The following is a 22052-nucleotide window of genomic DNA, read 5'->3' on the forward strand; positions in this document are numbered from 1 at the left end:
AAAATAAAAGAATGACTACTGATGGTCATGCTTCGAGAATAATGATTTCTAAGTTCATTAAGAAGATAGTGAATACTGAAAGCTAGTGAAAGAATGTGTCTTCGGGGACTTAGACAAAATTTATAAAATATATTCAAGTATTACTACTTAGCGTGTTTTCGTAGTGTTTTTAATACACTGCCACGCGTCGAAGACAGACTCAGGCGGGAAGATTTGAAATTCGAAGACGGTTTCGTAACTGTCCAAGTAACAGATGGCGTCGCTAGAAGTTCTTATGAGAGACGTGGCAGCAGATTAGTGTAGGACCGTTAAGGTCGAAACTAGTATAAATAGGAGTCTTAATGTTAGGATTCGGTGTGTTCATTTTGTACAAATCACTCACATATTTACTCAAGTATCAAGCGTTAAGAGAAAGAGTTCGCTGAGAAAATGTACGTATGACACCACCACTTTAATACATGTGTATTATCTTTCGTTTTCAAATATCTTCCAGAATTACTGCATTTCGTTTACTTCTCGCCATTTACATTTTTGTATCTTTACTTTAATGTCATTTACTTTCGAATTACTTTCATGTTATTTACCTTCAAAGTCTTTAACGTTTCTGCATTTTAAGATTCCTTACGTTTTAATAGTCCTTTTAATTTCATATGTTATGTTATTTATCTTTGCGTTGAAATCACACTTACATATAACAAAGTGATTATCAAGATCATTTGTTCTTTAATCGAACAACGCTTATTTAAGAAGACAAATCATGAATATGGTTCGAATGAACATTGATAACAATCCTTTTGACTATGCGTCCTAGGATCAATCTAGTCGATCCTGCGAGTAACCAAATCATATTTATTATAGTTTGGAAGACTAGCGGTTGTTTACCGGAAATCACCGTAAACAAATTGGCACGCCCAGTGGGACATGTGTCAAGCGGATTGTTTTAATCAATTGCTTTATTTTTGTCTAGACAATATCAAGATCTTGTATGAACCTTAGGAACGGTAAATTAAAGAACAGTGCACAACCGATTCCCAAACGAAGGTACAACAAGAAAATGGCCGCTACGGCCAGTGCAGGGGGTGATCGAGATCCCCCACAAGGTTCAGGATCAGAAGCGGCAAATTCGACTTCCACTCAAGGAACACGGGATGCAACGGGTCCGAATGGATCGAGACCTGCGGATAATTCCCAGGCTATGCCTGAAACTAATACAGGACCCTCAGGGACTACTCCAGTTTCAGTGTCGACAACCGCACCCTCATCCACAAGTCCAGAAGACGTATGGTTTTCATCGACAAATGCTGCAAATAATTTGTCTGGTCAAGGCACGAATTCTACTTTCGAACGGAGACCAAATAGTTCATATGGGATGCCATACCTGTAGCAACCTGCCTAAAAATTTCAGCTTTCGAGTCGCCACCTATTCTGAAGGGCGAATAGGAAACCCTACGCAGATAAGAGATTGAGGGTAAGTTATTATAATCAGGCTGAGGGAAGGTGTTAGGCACCCTCAGCCATTTCCTAAAGGCTAATATATCAAAGATTAGGGTTGCATGGCAGGGTTTGTAAAGAAATGTGGCAAACAAAATTATAAGGACATGATTGAGATTATGAAGAGGGGGACTCGCCTTGTTGCCAAGTGCCTACGTACCTCCTTAGGGAGGATCAGAGTCTACGTAGTTCGTGTAGCGCTAAAAAATACTCGAGGTGTCTACACACTCGAAAAAGAACAGAGTCGCCACCGATCTTTATTTATTCCAATAGGAAAGGGAAAATGTCGAATAAAACCCATGAATAAAAACAAATGAATAAGACGGTCATCGCAACCAAATTAGGGTTCGGGAGTCGGTTAAGCAAGGGGAAGGTATTAGCACCCCTCACCTCCATCGTACTCGATGGGACCCATTTAGTTAGTTTTATGAATGAGTGTTTGCGTAATGTTTGCGTTCTTTAATTTATTAATCAAGAAAAAATAAAAGAAAGGATTTTTAGGTTTTTTTATTATTGTGAAAGAAAAGGAAAGATTTTTTTTATTATTATGCTCGCCAAGACATTTGTATCTTGTGCCTACGTATTCCCTCGTGCAATGGGAAAGTCAGAGCGATCGTAGTTCGGATAAAAAACTACGAGTTTGTTGGTTAATTTTATGAAGGATGTTTAGTGTTTGGTTCGAAGGATCAAAGGTATTCAAGAGGTGTGCACTTCTTGTCACTTGATCACTTCGCTTTAATTAAGAAAGAATTTTTAAAATTTGATTCAAAGGATCAAAGGTATTCAAGAGGTGTGCACTTCTTCTCACTTGATCACTTCGATTTAATTAAGAAAGAATTTTTAAAGTTTGATTCAAAGGATCAAAGGTATTCAAGAGGTGTGCACTTCTTGTCACTTGATCACTTCGATTTAATTAAGAAAGAATTTTTAAAATTTGATTCAAAGGATCAAAGGTATTCAAGAGGTGTGCACTTCTTGTCACTTGATCACTTCGATTTAATTAAGAAAGAATTTTTAAAGTTTGATTCAAAGGATCAAAGGTATTCAAGAGGTGTGCACTTCTTGTCACTTGATCACTTCGATTTAATTAAGAAAGAATTTTTAAAATTTGATTCAAAGGATCAAAGGTATTCAAGAGGTGTGCACTTCTTGTCACTTGATCACTTCGATTTAATTAAGAAAGAATTTTTAAAATTTGATTCAAAGGATCAAAGGTATTCAAGAGGTGTGCACTTCTTGTCACTTGATCACTTCGATTTAATTAAGAAAGAATTTTTAAAGTTTGATTCAAAGGATCAAAGGTATTCAAGAGGTGTGCACTTCTTGTCACTTGATCACTTCGATTTAATTAAGAAAGAATTTTTAAAATTTGATTCAAAGGATCAAAGGTATTCAAGAGGTGTGCACTTCTTGTCACTTAATCACTTTGATTTAATTAAAAAGAAGCTTTTGCGTTAACAACTTGACGTTGGATCAAGCGTTTGCGTCTAATCGCACTTGGGCGGAAAAGACAATCTTTGAAATGAAAAGACTTTGCCCTTGGGCGAAAAATGAAGTAATGAGTTTAAATTGTTTTTGAAGTTTTTGTGAGAAGTTTTGAAATTGACTCGACATTGGATCGAGTATTTTATTGAATAAAAATATTTTTTGAGGTTTTATATTAAAAGCTAAACTAAAACTAAAATTAAATTGGATGGGGTTGAAACAAGCAAACTAGCGGTGTGATGAAGCAAAACCCGATTTGGGCCCAAACTAAATAGTCCAAAGACTCAGTTTGAAAAAAAAAAATAATAATAACCCTAAGATCTCTAATCACAAGACCAGCCGCCCCTTTTTACATTTTGCTATTTTTTGGAAAAAAACGTGAAAACACTTTCATCTTTCTAACAAATCTCTCCCACTGTGAGACAACGACAATGGGGAACGGCAGAGAAATGAAGGAACATCGCTCTCAATCTCTCTCAATCACTCTCGATTTCAGTCTCTCTCGATCAATCTCTCACGGTCTCGCTGCAATCTCTCGCGGTTATGGTTTCGCTCGGTCCTCTCTCACATCATCTCGGTTTCGCTTTCGCACAAAGCTCTGTCTCTCTCCGATTCTCTTGGTCACGCAAGCAAAACACAGAGCCACCAAATCAAACACACTATGAACCCTAACCCCCCAAATTAAACCAAAATCGACCTTAATCGAGTATCCTCATTGCTTGTTTCGAAGAACAGAAAAAAGGAAGTCAACAAAAAATCGGATTTTTCTTCATCAACGAAGCCGACTCAACTCAGTTTTTAACTGAAAATCTTACTCGATTCTCGCTTATGGTTCAAAAGGTAATACAACAATTTAATTCTTCTTATTATTCTCTGCTATTAAGTCATTAACTCTGTTAATTAGCTTTCAAACATGTTATCCAATTTTGATTTTAGGCTTTCCTTTTTATGTGTCTAACTGTTTGTTACTGATGCAGAGGAGACATAAAATATACAACCACACTCCATACCAACAAAACACATCAACTCAGTACCTCAGCACCATGGGTTCAGCTTAGAAGAGCTTTCCACTTGGGCTTTTCATTGGTGATACGAGTAAGTTTTAGATATGGCACAAAATTGGAATCGAAATACACATTCAGCAGCAAATAAATGGATTATTCAGATACAAAGCACCATCAATATTTCAGAACTTATACACAGGTTTGAACAAATACCTTAATCTGATAATAGGAGTGATAGAGTTTATATATGAGCTTCCTCTATGTCTTTCTCTCAAGTGCTTTCTTGTTGAATCTGAACTGAGACCAAACAACTTAGCTTGTATGCAGGGGCTATGCTCAAATATCTCAGAGTTTCAATGTGAAAACTCTGAGTATTTCTTTGTGTATTTTTCTCTTGAGCTTTTAGTGATGGTTTTTTAGGTTTCTGTTTGTAAAGGTGGGAGGCTGCCGATTTTTTCCTCCCCCCTCAATGATAATGAATAGAGGTTTTTATAATCAGTTGGTTTGGATGTGATTCTAGGGTTGGATGAATTCAAACTTGGTTCGGAATCAAAAGGGGAAAGTCTGTAGGCTAACTTTTGTGCAGCAGTTTTTGTTTTATCATTTCCTTTGCAAATTCTGATGCAGGCAGCAGCATAGGGAGAACAGGGCAGCAGCAGGGCAAGAGTTTTGGACTGTTTCTACTGCACTTTTTTGGACCTTTGGGGCAGCAAACTTTGGGCCCTTAGAGCTTAGGTTTAGGGATTGAATTCATGTAATAACTTGTGTAATTCCAATGTAATCTCTCAATGATTATTTCAAATGACCATTTCATTAGCAAAAGTCTTGTAATTTTCAAGTGAACTCTGAATGAAGCTTCTATCTTTTTGTAAGATATAATTGCAATTGAATACAATTTATTCTTGAAGTGTTCAAATGAAATTAAAATGAGATCTCTTTTTCTTATAAGATGTAAAGCTATTGGAAATTGAATGGAATGGAACCTTGTGATTTTGAATGGCTTCATGTTTAGATTCATGGACTTTGTATCTAGATAACAAGTATTCTTTATAACTTAAAGAAATTATCTTATAAGTTAACTTATAATATTGTCAAAAGCGTACAATCTTTATTTCCCGAATCTTTGAATCAAACATTCGCTGCTCTTATGCGAAACTGATGCTTAATCTTGAATTCTCAAACTCAAGGAAACATAACTTCACCCTAAACCAATAATCGTGACCAAAAATGATTCTTGAATTGATAAATTGGATCAACATATTGATGAAATAGAAAACCCTAATTTCTTTCCACTAGAACCAACACTTGAATCACACTCAATTGATATACCCAGCTTAAATCACGTAAATAACCCAATCTTGATAGATAGGCGGGACATTTAACGTTTCTCGGTTGAAAACCTTAGTCAAGCTTAAGTGCAATGGTCAACGCCTCAATTCAATGATCCTCAGTTGTCTTGGTGTAACCCTAAATACTCTAATTTAGAAATCTTGCACCCTGATGCTGAGAAGAGAAGAATAGCCTTGTAGCTTGAAAAGGATCCCTAAAAATCATATTGCAAAACCCTAATTCACGCGGGTCACTGCTCAAGAGAAGAACCAGATGAATCTGCTTTATTTGGGTGAAAAAGTCTCTAAACCACCGTGAAACCCTAAATTGCACAAATGTCGTTCATTTGAAATCATGCCTTAGTGAATGAATGAATGATATGCAAATAATCTAGTGGAACAAAATGTATGGGTCAAAAATTGGGGTATGACAGATGCCCCTATTTAAGTATATTCAATCTAGAGATATGAAGATTGAAATCTTCGTCTCGACGTGATTGAAGGGACTTAAATACAAAAAATACACAATTTTTGGCCCTAAGAACTACAAATATGTCTTTGATATGATATGTATGAATGCATATGAGGGAAATCAATGGTAAAAGGCGTCACAGGAGACAAACTACCACAAGATAAATAAAGTTAAAAAAAACCAATGAACTCCACAAGGGAACATCGACAAAGCGACCCAACTGGAGAAGGGATTGCAACAAAGGGATATCCAAGTCCAATTGGAAATGGAATCCAACTCCACTAGAGAAGCGATTACAAATCTACAGGGGAAAATACCTCACTGGTATAGAAACAAAAGAATCACCGACATTTACTGAAGGTGAACTACCAACTTTTACAAAAGAGTCACCGACGTTTACTGAAGGTGAACTACCAACTTTTACAAAAGAATCACCGACGTTTACTGAAGGTGAACTACCAACTTTTACTGAAGGTAGAGAAACAAAAAGATACACCGACATTTACTGAAGGTGAACTACCAACTTTTGCTGAAGGTGAACTACCGACTTTTACTGAAGGTAGGGAAACAAAAGATACACCGACGTTTACTGAAGGTGAACTACCAACTTTTACTGAAGGCAGAGAAACAAGAGAATCACCGACGTTTACTGAAGGTGAACTACCAACTTTTACTGAAGGTAGAGAAACAAAAAGATACACTGACGTTTACTGAAGGTGAACTACCAACTTTTACTGAAGGCAGAGAAACAAGAGAATCACCGACGTTTACTGAAGGTGAACTACCAACTTTTACTGAAGGTAGAGAAACAAAAAGATACACCAACGTTTACTGAAGGTGAACTACCAACTTTTACTGAAGGTAGAGAAACAAGAGGTACACCGACGTTTACTGAAGGTGAACTACCAACTTTTACTGAAGGTAGAGAAAAGAAAGATACACCAACGTTTACTGAAGGTGAACTACCGACTTTTACTGAAGGTAGGGAAACAAAAGATACACCGACGTTTACTGAAGGTGAACTACCAACTTTTACTGAAGGTAGAGAAACAAGAGAATCACCGACGTTTACTGAAGGTGAACTACCAACTTTTACTGAAGGTAGAGAAACAAAAAGATACACCGACGTTTACTGAAGGTGAACTACCAACTTTTACTGAAGGTAGAGAAACAAGAGATACACCGACGTTTACTGAAGGTGAACTACCAACTTTTACTGAAGGTAGAGAAACAAGAGGTACATCGACGTTTACTGAAGGTGAACTACCAACTTTTACTGAAGGTAGAGAAACAAGAGAATCACCGACGTTTACTGAAGGTGAACTACCAACTTTTACTGAAGGTAGAGAAACAAAAAGATACACCGACGTTTACTGAAGGTGAACTACCAACTTTTACTGAAGGTAGAGAAACAAGAGGTACACCGACGTTTACTGAAGGTGAACTACCAACTTTTACTGAAGGTAGGGAAACAAAAGATACACCGACGTTTACTGAAGGTGAACTACCAACTTTTACTGAAGGTAGAGAAACAAGAGAATCACCGACGTTTACTGAAGGTGGACTACCAACTTTTACTGAAGGTAGAGAAACAAAAAGATACACCGACGTTTACTAAAGGTGAACTACCAACTTTTACTGAAGGTAGAGAAACAAGAGGTACACCGACGTTTACTGAAGGTGAACTACCAACTTTTACTGAAGGTAGAGAAAAGAAAGATACACCAACGTTTACTGAAGGTGAACTACCGACTTTTACTGAAGGTAGAGAAATGAAAGATACACCAACGTTTACTGAAGGTGAACTACCGACTTTTACTGAAGGTAGAAAAACAAAAAGATACACCGACGTTTACTGAAGGTGAACTACCAACTTTTACTGAAGGTAGAGAAACAAGAGAATCACCGACGTTTACTGAAGGTGAACTACCAACTTTTACTGAAGGTAGAGAAACAAAAGATACACCGACGTTTACTGAAGGTGAACTACCAACTTTTACTGAAGGTAGATAAATAAAGGATACACCAACGTTTACTGAAGGTGTAGGAATAATGTTATCAAAAGTGAAAAATAGATATACTCTTGATCCAAGTGATACACTCTTGATCCAAGTTGTAGGAGACAAAACTCAATCCAGGGATAAGTTGGAGAGAAACGGTCAACTAAGACTCTTCCTAGCGAGGAATAAGCTCATATAAGGGTTTATCCTATCCGAAATGGAAAGGAAAGCTAAAGCAAAACACTCCCACGAGGGATAAACTCAATGGTGAAATTCTGGACTCAGACACAAGATGTCTTACAGGATGTCACGACATCATTATCTGAATGTTTTCAAGCAAATGAACAAAGAGTAAACAATAAACAACACAGGAAAATTGTTAACCCAGTTCGGTGCAAACACACCTACATCTGGGGGCTACCAAGCCAGGGAGGAAGTCCACTATAAGTAATATTAATTCAAGGTAATACAACTCAATATTACGCCTCTCACTTAATATCTACCCAATGCAACTTCAATCTAAACAACTAGACCAGAGTTCCTACTCACTCCCCCTCAATCACAGCAGTGATGAAAAACTAACAGACGAAAAACAGCAGAAGACACTCTTCAAAAACACAACTTGATCTTGCTTAAAAGCTTTGATCAAGTACAATAGTACTCTTGCTTAAAAGCTTCGAGTACCTTTTACAACTCAAACAGAAACACCTAGACCAAGACAATCATCATGATGATTGTTTGGCTTACAAGAAATCTAATACACAGACGAACAACACCACAAACTTCTGGACGGCAAACCCAAAAAAACCATCATCCAGCAGCTTCTTCATTTGATATAAATAACCTTGCAGCAGCTGGGCCTTGGATCCAATAATAGTTTTAAACCTAATTAAAACCATTTTCAAAAGACAGAGATCCATCGCATAACGTTGTTCTGGAACAAGGCAGTATCCAAAGTTTCCAAAAGAGGCGCGCAAATACTTAACAGATCAAATAACCATAACGCGAACATAGTAAAACACAGCAGCTTCGGATGTCATGACATCGGTCTTGACATCAGGTAAAAGCCTGCACAAAAACAACTTAAAAAAACTTAAAAAAAACTTTCAAAACAATGCATGTCATGACACCAGGTTTGACATGATAAAACACTAATTGTTTTACCAAAAATACAGCCAATCAAAAACATCTACAAACTCCCCCTTTGGCGAATTTTTGGCTAAAACAATAATAGATGATACCATCAGAGATCAGAGTACACGCAGCAGCCAAAAGAAACAAGGATCCACCAAAAACAGAATACATTTTGTTAGCCAACAACATCTTGCTCATAGTACAACCAAGGAACCAATCAACAACCAAATCATCATCTATCACTTTCTCCCCCTTTCTAGCCACAAAAGAAGCCAAACAACAGATGAAGATTTACACTTCAGAAACATTATCCTTACTCATCTCCACATCATTGAAGCTACTAGTCCGAGCATCCTCACCCTCCTCAGCCATCACTACCACAGAATGATCATTACCACCATCAGCAGAGTATCCTTGACAGTCAAGAAAGAAATAGTGCTGATCCCACACCCAATTAATTGCTATAATCCTTCACAAAGACAAATGCCTAGTTTGCTTCTTAGATTTTCAAATTGATTTGCATCCAAGGCTTTTGTGAAAATATCAGCTAGTTGAAGGGTTGTAGCAACATGTTCCAAGACAATTGTTTTATTTTCAACAAGATCTCTAATGTAATGATGTCTAATATCAATGTGCTTGGTCCTGCTATGCTGAATAGGATTCTTTGAAATGTTAATGGCACTTAAATTGTCACAATATAATGTCATGACATCTTGTGTGACATTGTATTTAGATAACATCTGTTTCATCCAAACAAGCTGAGAGCAACTACTTCCTGCTGCAATGTATTCTGCCTCTGCAGTGGACAGAGACACACAATTTTGTTTCTTGCTGAACCATGAAATAAGATTATTACCCAAGAAGAAACATCCTCCTGAAGTACTTTTTCTGTCATCAGCACTTCCTGCCCAGTCTGCATCACAATATCCAGTGAGAATGGGTTCACACCCATGAGAGTAGAGCATTCCATATTCACAAGTACCATTCACATATTTCAGGATCCTCTTGACTTGATTGATATGGCTGGTTTTGGGTTCTGCTTGATACCTGGCATATACCCCAACAGCAAAGGCAATATCAGGTCTACTGGCTGTATGATACAGCAGACTTCCTATCATGCTTCTGTATAGACTTTGATCAACACTGGTTCCCTTTTCATCTTTGGTCAGCTTCAAATGGGTAGGTGCTGGTGTCCTTTTGTGAGAAGCATTTTTCATTCCAAACTTTTTGACAATATTTCTAGCATACTTGCTCTGAGAGAGAAAGATTGAGTCTTCCATCTGTTTGACTTGTAGCCCAAGAAAATAGGTTAATTCTCCAACTAGACTCATTTCAAATTCAGATTGCATCTGATCAACAAAATGTCTAGTCATCTTGTTTGACATCCCACCAAACACAATATCATCCACATAGATTTGAGCTATCAGAATCTTCCCTCCTTCATCTTTAACAAAAAGAGTTTTATCTATCCCTCCTTTCCTGTATCCATTGCTAGTAAGAAACTCAGTTAGTCTCTCATACCAAGCTCTAGGAGCTTGTTTCAGACCGTAAAGAGCTTTTCTTAATTTGTATACATGATCAGGGTGGTTTGGATCTGCAAAACCTTTAGGTTGTTCTACATAGACTTCCTCATTCAAATATCCATTCAAGAAAGCACTCTTCACATCCATCTGGTATAGTTTGAATTTCAGAATACAAGCAATTCCTAACAATAGCCTAATTGACTCAAGTCTGGCAACAGGGGCAAAGGTTTCATCAAAGTCAATTCCTTCAACTTGGGTGTATCCTTGAGCAACTAGCCTTGCTTTGTTTCTGATAACAGTTCCCTGTTCATCTGACTTGTTCTTGTAAACCCATTTAGTTCCAATGACATTAGTACCTTTAGGTCTTGGAACCAGCTCCCATACTTCATTTCTTTCAAACTGACCTAATTCTTCCTGCATGGCATTAATCCAGAACTCATCTGTTAATGCTTCCTTGACATTTTTAGGTTCAATTTTTGACACAAAACAAGAGTTTGAGACAACTTCTCTTGACCTTGTAACAACTCCACTGTTGAGATCTCCTATAATAAGATCTTTAGGATGATCTTTCTGAATTCTTATAGAGGGACTCTTGTTAGGAGGTTCAGTCTCAGCCTCTGTGATAGTGGGACTGCAATCATCTTCTCTTGTAGATCCTTCTGCTGTAAGATCCCAGAATGTTCCGACATCTTCTGTGACATCTGCTTGATTGTGAACATCATCAACCACAACATTTATGGATTCCATTATTGTTTTGGTTCTTGAGTTGAATACTCTATAGGCTCTGCTGTTTGTAGAGTAGCCCAGAAAGATTCCTTCATCACTCTTGGGGTCCATCTTCCTCCTGTGATCTCTATCAGTAAGAATGTAACACTTACTACCAAACACATGGAAGTATTTGACAGTGGGTTTTCTTCCCTTCCAGATCTCATATAGGGTGGTAGAGGTTCCTTTTCTTAAGGTGACTCTATTATGCACATAACAAGCAGTATTCATGGCTTCAGCCCAGAAGTAGATAGGAAGATTCTTAGCATGAATCATAGCTCTTGCTGATTCTTGAATAGTTCTATTCTTTCTTTCAACAACCCCATTTTGCTGTGGAGTAATAGGGGAAGAGAATTCATGATGTATTCCTTCAGAGGAGCAGAATTCAGCAAACTTTTGATTCTCAAATTCCTTTCCATGATCACTTCTAATTCTCACAACACCATTTTCTTTTTCTCTTTGAATTCTTTGACATAGGTCCTTGAAAACATCAAACACATCTGACTTTTCTCTAATAAAGTTCACCCAAGTGTACCTGGAGTAGTCATCCACAACCACATAAGCATATTTCTTTCCTCCAAGACTTTCTATTTGCATTGGTCCCATCAAGTCCATATGTAGAAGTTCAAGAACTCTGGAAGTAGTCAAATGTTTGACCTTTGGATGTGACATCCTGGTTTGTTTTCCTACCTGACATTCACCACATATTTTTCCTTCATCAATTTGTAGCTTAGGAATTCCTCTTACAGCTTCCAGAGAAATAATTCTTTTCATACCTCTTAGATGAAGGTGACCAAGTTTTTGGTGCCACAGCTTTGCTTCTTCTTCTTTAGAACAAACAGAAGAGTAGCTGGATTCATGAGACACCCACAAGTAGCAGTTATCTTTGGATCTGACACCCCTCATAACTACTTCCTTTTCTTTATTAGTAACCACACACTCAGCTTTAGTGAAGTTGACTTGGTATCCTTGGTCACATAGTTGACTGATGCTTATGAGGTTAGCTGTCAGGCCCTTGACCAACAGAACACCTTCTAAACTTGGCACTCCTGAACAGTCTAATTTTCCAACTCCTTTGATTTCTCCTTTAGCTCCATCACCAAAGGTTACATAACTAGTAGAATGACTTTTGATATCAACAAGCAGATTCTTGAGACCAGTCATGTGTTTGGAACATCCACTATCAAAATACCAGTCTTCTTTGGCTGAAACTCTAAGAGATGTATGGGCTATTAAGGCCATATTTTTAGGTTTCCATTGTTGCTTCTGGGTGGGCATGATCTGCTTAGGCTTGTAAGAAGGAGCTTGATCTGGATATCCATGTAGTCTGAAGCAAAAAGGCTTAATGTGTCCAAATCTTCCACAGAAATGACATCTCCATCTTTGAAACTTTCTCTTCATTTCACCTTTCTCGTGATGTTGAGTCACATGTCTAGACATCGGCTTCAACATCTCAGCTTCAGGTTTAGTTCTGCTATTATCTTGGACATATTTCTTTGCACCACCAAAACCTATACCAGACATATCTCTTGAACTTTTTCCAACCTGCAAGATCTCCTCCAGCATATCTGTGCCATTATTCAACATTTTTACTGATTTAGACATCTGATCAAGTTTGGATTGTAACAGGATAATTTCATCATTCAATTCAGATATAGTTTCATTAAGCTCTTTGTTGTCTGCCTCCAACTGGGCTATGTATTTCTTCTGCTTTTCACCTTGTTGACATACTTCAGCACTTCTGATACAGAGCTTTCTGTAGGAGGTTGCCAGTTCTTCAAAGGATAGCTCATCTTCACTAGAGTCTTCATTAGAATTGCAAATTCCAGTAAGGGCTGTGACATGTTTGGCTGATTCTTCTTCAAACTCACTCTCTGAATCTTCATCAGACCAGGAGACTGACAATCCTTTCTTTTGTTTCTTGAGATAGGTAGGGCATTCAGCTCTAATATGTCCATACCCTTCACATCCATGACATTGAATCCCTTTGTTGTGGTTGTACTTTTCTTCTGGTTTAACTCCTCTGCCAGAGTCATAAGATCTACTGATGTCAGATGAGATGTTCTTGACATTAGGTCTTGGCTTCTGATCCATTCTTCTTATAATTTTGTTGAATTGTTTTCCAAGCATAGCTATAGATTCAGATAGATTATCTTCACTACTTTCCTCTACTTCCTCTCGAGAGTTGGACACAAAGGCTATGCTTTTGTTCTTCTTTTCAGAATTTTCACTGATTCCCATTTCAAAGGTTTGAAGAGATCCAATTAACTCCTCTACCTTCATACTGCTGATGTCCTGTGCCTCTTCTATAGCTGTAACTTTCATATCAAATCTCTTAGGTAGGGATCTAAGAATTTTCCTCACCAACTTTTCATCAGACATTTTTTCTCCCAAAGCTCCTGAGGTATTAGCAATATCGAGTAAATTCATATGAAAATCCTTAATACTTTCATCATCCCTCATCCTTAGATTTTCAAACTTTGTAGTTAGCAGTTGAAGTCTTGACATCTTCACTTTGGAGGTGCCCTCATGAGTAGTCTTTAGGATATCCCAGACATCTTTGGCTAGTTCACACTGGTGCACCAGTCTGAATATATTTTTGTCAATTCCATTGAATAAAGCATTTAGAGCTTTAGAGTTGCCAAGCGCCAATGCCTCTTCATCTTTGTCCCACTCTTCCTCTGGTTTAAGAGTTTTGTTGCCATCTTTATCAGTAATAACAGGATGTTCCCATCCTTTGTTCACAGCTCTCCATGCTTTGCTATTCACAGATTTCAGAAAAGCCACCATGAGAGGTTTCCAATAATCATAATTAGAACCATCCAGAATGGGTGGTCTCATTATAAATCCACCACCTTCTTTGTCCATCGAACCAGAAAGTACCTTCCCTAGATCTCACCCAGTGAAAACAGGCAGGGTGCCTGCTCTGATGCCAATTGAAATTCTGGACTCAGACACACGATGTCTTACAGGATGTCACGACATCATTATCTGAATGTTTTCAAGAAAATGAACAAAGAGTAAACAATAAACAACACAGGAAAATTGTTAACCCAGTTCGGTGCAAACACACCTACATCTGGGGGCTACCAAGCCAGGGAGGAAGTCCACTATAAGTAATATTAATTCAAGGTAATACAACTCAATATTACGCCTCTCACTTAATATCTACCCAATGCAACTTCAATCTAAACAACTAGACCAGAGTTCCTACTCACTCCCCCTCAATCACAGCAGTGATGAAAAACTAACAGACGAAAAACAGCAGAAGACACTCTTCAAAAACACAACTTGATCTTGCTTAAAAGCTTTGATCAAGTACAATAGTACTCTTGCTTAAAAGCTTCGAGTACCTTTTACAACTCAAACAGAAACACCTAGACCAAGACAATCATCATGATGATTGTTTGGCTTACAAGAAATCTAATACACAGACGAACAACACCACAAACTTCTGGACGGCAAACCCAAAAAAACCATCATCCAGCAGCTTCTTCATTTGATATAAATAACCTTGCAGCAGCTGGGCCTTGGATCCAATAATAGTTTTAAACCTAATTAAAACCATTTTCAAAAGACAGAGATCCATCGCATAACGTTGTTCTGGAACAAGGCAGTATCCAAAGTTTCCAAAAGAGGCGCGCAAATACTTAACAGATCAAATAACCATAACGCGAACATAGTAAAACACAGCAGCTTCGGATGTCATGACATCGGTCTTGACATCAGGTAAAAGCCTGCACAAAAACAACTTAAAAAAACTTAAAAAAAACTTTCAAAACAATGCATGTCATGACACCAGGTTTGACATGATAAAACACTAATTGTTTTACCAAAAATACAGCCAATCAAAAACATCTACAAATGGGGAATCTAGAAAGGATATACACTTTTCTGCTTAGGGCTGACACTCCATTGGAGGGAAGGAATACGCTACTTGGTGATAAAAATAACCAAAATGGATTTAGGATCATTAGGAAATGCAAATGTGCATGAATGATGTAAGTATCGATGTATGAATGTCATGCATATGCTGACAAAATGAACAAAACAGATAAACTGGAGATCTTCAAAACATCATAGTACAACGAGATACTCGACTAATCTCAATTGGATGGAGACTTCTACATAGAGTTTGTCTTTTATAACATCTTCTAGAAGAAATAAATTTATGTTGGAGATGAGAAAAATTTGATGGGAATAACATCCATTAGGGAAATAAACCCTAGAGGGAAACCACACTTATCGGAGAAACTTACTAGCAGCGGAACCACGCTTACTGGGATAACCCAAAGCGAAACTAGAAACATCAATTGTTGGAAAAGCTTCAAAACTGCTTGGGGAATCAGGACCACCACTTAGGAAAAAATAGAATCAGCTTACTCCATTGGGGAAATTGAAAAATCGACTGGAAAAATCCCCCAAAATTCTTAAGGTTTCAAACACTATCATTAATGCAGCAAATAAACCAACCAAAGGAGAAACACCATCAACCAAACAAATCATGATTCACGAATCATTGAGGAATCTTATGCACTGTTGTAAATGAGGATTTGAGATCTTATGCCCCTATGCTTGGCACTTGGAAGAAGATTGCCCCTGAATGATGAGCCCTTCAAGTGATTGACTTTAACATTTCAGTAATGTAACATGCCCCAGTGTGAGCCTTTGAGAGACTTTGTCTCGAGGTAACTGCCCCAGATCAACCGGATCTTGAAATAACTTGCCCCAAGTTGACTATGCTTGGGAAGAATGTGCCCTGATTGAATCACTTGCAGATTCCTAATTTCACACATCTGCAATTCCTTTAATGCTAAGTGCTGACTTGCAAATAAAACAGTTTATTCAAAATGGTAATTTTAATGCAACATATATGGAAATTTCGAAAACGAATCATTTATTGGATGATAAAGGTATAACAAAAGGTGAATCCTTATGAGGAAATTTTTTGAAATTCAATTTTTGAAAGATAACGTGACAGCATGATGTCAACACAAATGATTATCAAATAAATTAGGAGTCAGGTTAACACAACCTTGCAGTAGTATGCTTTCAAAAGAAACCTTGCCTCAATTAGGTCTTTTTAGGGTTGTAACGTGGCCAGGTTCACGGTTTATGAAACAAAGGATATAGGCTCAAATTTTAATTTTAACCCACCAATTCTCTGTGATGTACTTCAGTCCTACGTTCAGTTAGATTAACCTAATGCATTCTAGTTCCAAGAAGTTTTGGATTAGTAGCACTTGTATAACAATGATGATCCAGAAGCCAAGGAATTTACTTTGCGATGGCAGTCACCTCTATCTTACAAAATTTTTGTTGTTTTTGTTGAGGACTTCTTTCAACTTTTTTTCCTTTGAAGATTAATTTCTCCTTTATTATCCCTAACTTTTGCCTGCACTGTGAGATTTACAGCCAGCGGGATGCCCCAATTTTTTTGCCTAAGTCTCCTTCATAGGTTTTGACTTAGTGGGCTTTTCTTGGATTTCTTATTTTTGCTTTAGAAAGATAGTGACTGCGTGGCTTAATGATTACGGAGAACCATCATCGTCATTTTTTACTTGAAGGATGTCTTCGACACTTCTTTGATGTGTGCGAAGGAAAACTTGAGATTGCGACTTTATAAAAAAAGTATCTTGAATGAATCTCTTGTATCTGAATGCACAGATGAATAACTGAAAACTACCCATCCCCAGGTTTAAGATTAAGGTTTTTAATTTTTTTGAAAATTAACACCAACTTCTAGGCTCGAAAGGGTTAACAAGGGATTATCTTCCTTATAACTCCGGTATTTGGGGATTTGAAACAATGCCTGTACATCATCAACAAAGTTTTATTCGAAAGCATACTATTTCAATTTGGGTATTTTGTTTTCATCATTCTCCCTCCAATACTTGCTTAAACAAAAGTACGATAAAGAAAAGGAAATGGGAGAAACAAAGACATTTTTTTGTTTTGTTTTTGTAAAGAAAGTAAAAAAACAGAGTGAAACGAATGGATTGATTCAAAACTTGCATTCATTTCATTAATACTACCATTAAGTTTAACAATGTTTTTAAAAGCAAATAAACACTTAGCAATCAAGGAAAAAACTACAAATGCAAATGATAAAAGTGGCTCAATGATCTTCTTTGATTGGCTTTGAGGAGACGATTCAGGAAGTCATCACACTGATCATGGCATAGGATTGGTGACCATATTAGGACTGATATCCTTGAAAGAGAGTATCTTTTTGTCAATCAGATCTTGAACCTTCTCCTTTAGAACATTGCAATATCCCATAGTGAAAGTCACACTTGGAATTTGGATTGTACTTTTTGGAAAATGGAAACTTTGCAGGTGGAGTAGGCATGGGAGCTACCGCTTTCCTCTCAATCCGATAAGGCCACACCTAAGCATATGTCATTGGAATTGGATCAATGCGGGATCCTCTTTCTACTGATTCCTTGAAGATTTGTTATAATTCTTATCTTGCAGCTGGCATTTTTGACCTTGTCGAGGGACAGGCGTAGATTCTGGATCAGGAAACTTTAAGAACAAAAGTTGAGAAAGATCCTTGGGAGATAGGCCACACATCGGTACTTGAGTACTCACTGGATAATATTGCCCTTGGACTGGAGTATGATCACAAAGAGATACGTGAATATCTACTGCTAGTGATCGGTGTAGGGTAACCCTCCTTCTTTAACAAAGCCTGCAGGATCTAACTTTTCAACTGACTAACTGCTTTCTCAATAATTTCTAACTTTGATGAAGTTCTTCCCCATCTCTTGAGACATGCTTCAATTTCTGAGCGTGTGTCGGGTAATAAATTTGATTTCTCAAACAAGAGAGATGAAATGAGTCTCTGATGAGATGCACGTTGATGCATGCAAAAAATGTAATGCAATGCAATGCTTAGGCATAACTCACAAGCAACAATTCTCATATCACAGGTTGAAGGTTACAGGATGGCCAGATTGACTACTACCCAACAATTCCCCTCACTGGGTTAGTTCTAGAGGTTTTGGATATAACGGTTCCTAGAGGCACCCAAGCATAATCAGAATATTGTTATGCGACAGGTGAACCATCTTATGACAAATTCATGAATACACATCCTCTAGGCGAGGTTATTGTACCAATCATACAAGGAGTGCACCTTGGGGATCGATACATAACGTCTATTGATGGAACGGGTTCTAAAGGTCCTTGGAGTTAGCGACGAAATCAGATTTCTGCCATGCGATGGGCAAACCATCTTATGACAAATTTCATGACTAAGTCTCCTCCAAGTGGGGTTCTCGTATTAGCCATTCAAGGTGTTCACCTTGGGGACTAGCACTTCACAACCACCTCCTAACTTATGTTTTTCTCTTGTTTTTCAAAAGCTCGGGTTGAGAGCTTCACTCAAATATCATTCCCATACCCACAATTGAGTTTATACAGAAATAAAATAAAAGCGATAAAGCAAGAGTAAAGAAACATAAATAGCACAAGAGTAAACATAAAGAACATAAGCATAAAGAACACAAGAAAGAACAAACAAAAACAAACACTCAAATATAAAACAAACTAAACTAGGGTTGACTCTCTTGGGATGTAATTCACTGTCCCCAGCAGAGTCGCCAATTCTGTAGCGCTAAAAAATACTCGAGGTGTCTACACACTCGAAAAAGAACAGAGTCGCCACCGATCTTTATTTATTCCAATAGGAAAGGGAAAATGTCGAATAAAACCCATGAATAAAAACAAATGAATAAGACGGTCATCGCAACCAAATTAGGGTTCGGGAGTCGGTTAAGCAAGGGGAAGGTATTAGCACCCCTCACCTCCATCGTACTCGATGGGACCCATTTAGTTAGTTTTATGAATGAGTGTTTGCGTAATGTTTGCGTTCTTTAATTTATTAATCAAGAAAAAATAAAAGAAAGGATTTTTAGGTTTTTTTATTATTGTGAAAGAAAAGGAAAGATTTTTTTTATTATTATGCTCGCCAAGACATTTGTATCTTGTGCCTACGTATTCCCTCGTGCAATGGGAAAGTCAGAGCGATCGTAGTTCGGATAAAAAACTACGAGTTTGTTGGTTAATTTTATGAAGGATGTTTAGTGTTTGGTTCGAAGGATCAAAGGTATTCAAGAGGTGTGCACTTCTTGTCACTTGATCACTTCGCTTTAATTAAGAAAGAATTTTTAAAATTTGATTCAAAGGATCAAAGGTATTCAAGAGGTGTGCACTTCTTCTCACTTGATCACTTCGATTTAATTAAGAGAGAATTTTTAAAGTTTGATTCAAAGGATCAAAGGTATTCAAGAGGTGTGCACTTCTTCTCACTTGATCACTTCGATTTAATTAAGAAAGAATTTTTAAAATTTGATTCAAAGGATCAAAGGTATTCAAGAGGTGTGCACTTCTTGTCACTTGATCACTTCGATTTAATTAAGAAAGAATTTTTAAAGTTTGATTCAAAGGATCAAAGGTATTCAAGAGGTGTGCACTTCTTGTCACTTGATCACTTCGATTTAATTAAGAAAGAATTTTTAAAATTTGATTCAAAGGATCAAAGGTATTCAAGAGGTGTGCACTTCTTGTCACTTGATCACTTCGATTTAATTAAGAAAGAATTTTTAAAGTTTGATTCAAAGGATCAAAGGTATTCAAGAGGTGTGCACTTCTTGTCACTTGATCACTTCGATTTAATTAAGAAAGAATTTTTAAAATTTGATTCAAAGGATCAAAGGTATTCAAGAGGTGTGCACTTCTTGTCACTTAATCACTTTGATTTAATTAAAAAGAAGCTTTTGCGTTAACAACTTGACGTTGGATCAAGCGTTTGCGTCTAATCGCACTTGGGCGGAAAAGACAAACTTTGAAATGAAAAGACTTTGCGCTTGGGCGAAAAATGAAGTAATGAGTTTAAATTGTTTTTGAAGTTTTTGTGAGAAGTTTTGAAATTGACTCGACATTGGATCGAGTATTTTATTGAATAAAAATATTTTTTGAGGTTTTATATTAAAAGCTAAACTAAAACTAAAATTAAATTGGATGGGGTTGAAACAAGCAAACTAGCGGTGTGATGAAGCAAAACCCGATTTGGGCCCAAACTAAATAGTCCAAAGACTCAGTTTGAAAAAAAAAAATAATAATAATAACCCTAAGATCTCTAATCACAAGACCAGCCGCCCCTTTTTACATTTTGCTATTTTTTGGAAAAAAACGTGAAAACACTTTCATCTTTCTAACAAATCTCTCCCACTGTGAGACAACGACAATGGGGAACGGCAGAGAAATGAAGGAACATCGCTCTCAATCTCTCTCAATCACTCTCGATTTCAGTCTCTCTCGATCAATCTCTCACGGTCTCGCTGCAATCTCTCGCGGCTATGGTTTCGCTCGGTCCTCTCTCACATCATCTCGGTTTCGCTTTCGCACAAAGCTCTGTCTCTCTCCGATTCTCTTGGTCACGCAAGCAAAACACAGAGCCACCAAATCAAACACACTATGAACCCTAACCCCCCAAATTAAACCAAAATCTACCTTAATCGAGTATCCTCATTGCTTGTTTCGAAGAACAGAAAAAAGGAAGTCAACAAAAAATCGGATTTTTCTTCATCAACGAAGCCGACTCAACTCAGTTTTTAACTGAAAATCTTACTCGATTCTCGCTTATGGTTCAAAAGGTAATACAACAATTTAATTCTTCTTATTATTCTCTGCTATTAAGTCATTAACTCTGTTAATTAGCTATCAAACATGTTATCCAATTTTGATTTTAGGCTTTCCTTTTTATGTGTCTAACTGTTTGTTACTGATGCAGAGGAGACATAAAATATACAACCACACTCCATACCAACAAAACACATCAATTCAGTACCTCAGCACCATGGGTTCAGCTTAGAAGAGCTTTCCACTTGGGCTTTTCATTGGTGATACGGGTAAGTTTTAGATATGGCACAAAATTGGAATCGAAATACACATTCAGCAGCAAATAAATGGATTATTCAGATACAAAGCACCATCAATATTTCAGAACTTATACACAGGTTTGAACAAATACCTTAATCTGATAATAGGAGTGATAGAGTTTATATATGAGCTTCCTCTATGTCTTTCTCTCAAGTGCTTTCTTGTTGAATCTGAACTGAGACCAAACAACTTAGCTTGTATGCAGGGGCTATGCTCAAATATCTCAGAGTTTCAATGTGAAAACTCTGAGTATTTCTTTGTGTATTTTTCTCTTGAGCTTTTAGTGATGGTTTTTTAGGTTTCTGTTTGTAAAGGTGGGAGGCTGCCGATTTTTTCCTCCCCCCTCAATGATAATGAATAGAGGTTTTTATAATCAGTTGGTTTGGATGTGATTCTAGGGTTGGATGAATTCAAACTTGGTTCGGAATCAAAAGGGGAAAGTCTGTAGGCTAACTTTTGTGCAGCAGTTTTTGTTTTATCATTTCCTTTGCAAATTCTGATGCAGGCAGCAGCATAGGGAGAACAGGGCAGCAGCAGGGCAAGAGTTTTGGACTGTTTCTACTGCACTTTTTTGGACCTTTGGGGCAGCAAACTTTGGGCCCTTAGAGCTTAGGTTTAGGGACTGAATTCATGTAATAACTTGTGTAATTCCAATGTAATCTCTCAGTGATTATTTCAAATGACCATTTCATTAGCAAAAGTCTTGTAATTTTCAAGTGAACTCTAAATGAAGCTTCTATCTTTTTGTAAGATATAATTGCAATTGAATACAATTTATTCTTGAAGTGTTCAAATGAAATTAAAATGAGATCTCTTTTTCTTGTAAGATGTAAAGCTATTGGAAATTGAATGGAATGGAACCTTGTGATTTTGAATGGCTTCATGTTTAGATTCATGGACTT

Source organism: Vicia villosa, linkage group LG4, assembly GCF_029867415.1.
Source record: "Vicia villosa cultivar HV-30 ecotype Madison, WI linkage group LG4, Vvil1.0, whole genome shotgun sequence".
In the NCBI taxonomy this organism is placed as follows: domain Eukaryota; kingdom Viridiplantae; phylum Streptophyta; class Magnoliopsida; order Fabales; family Fabaceae; genus Vicia; species Vicia villosa.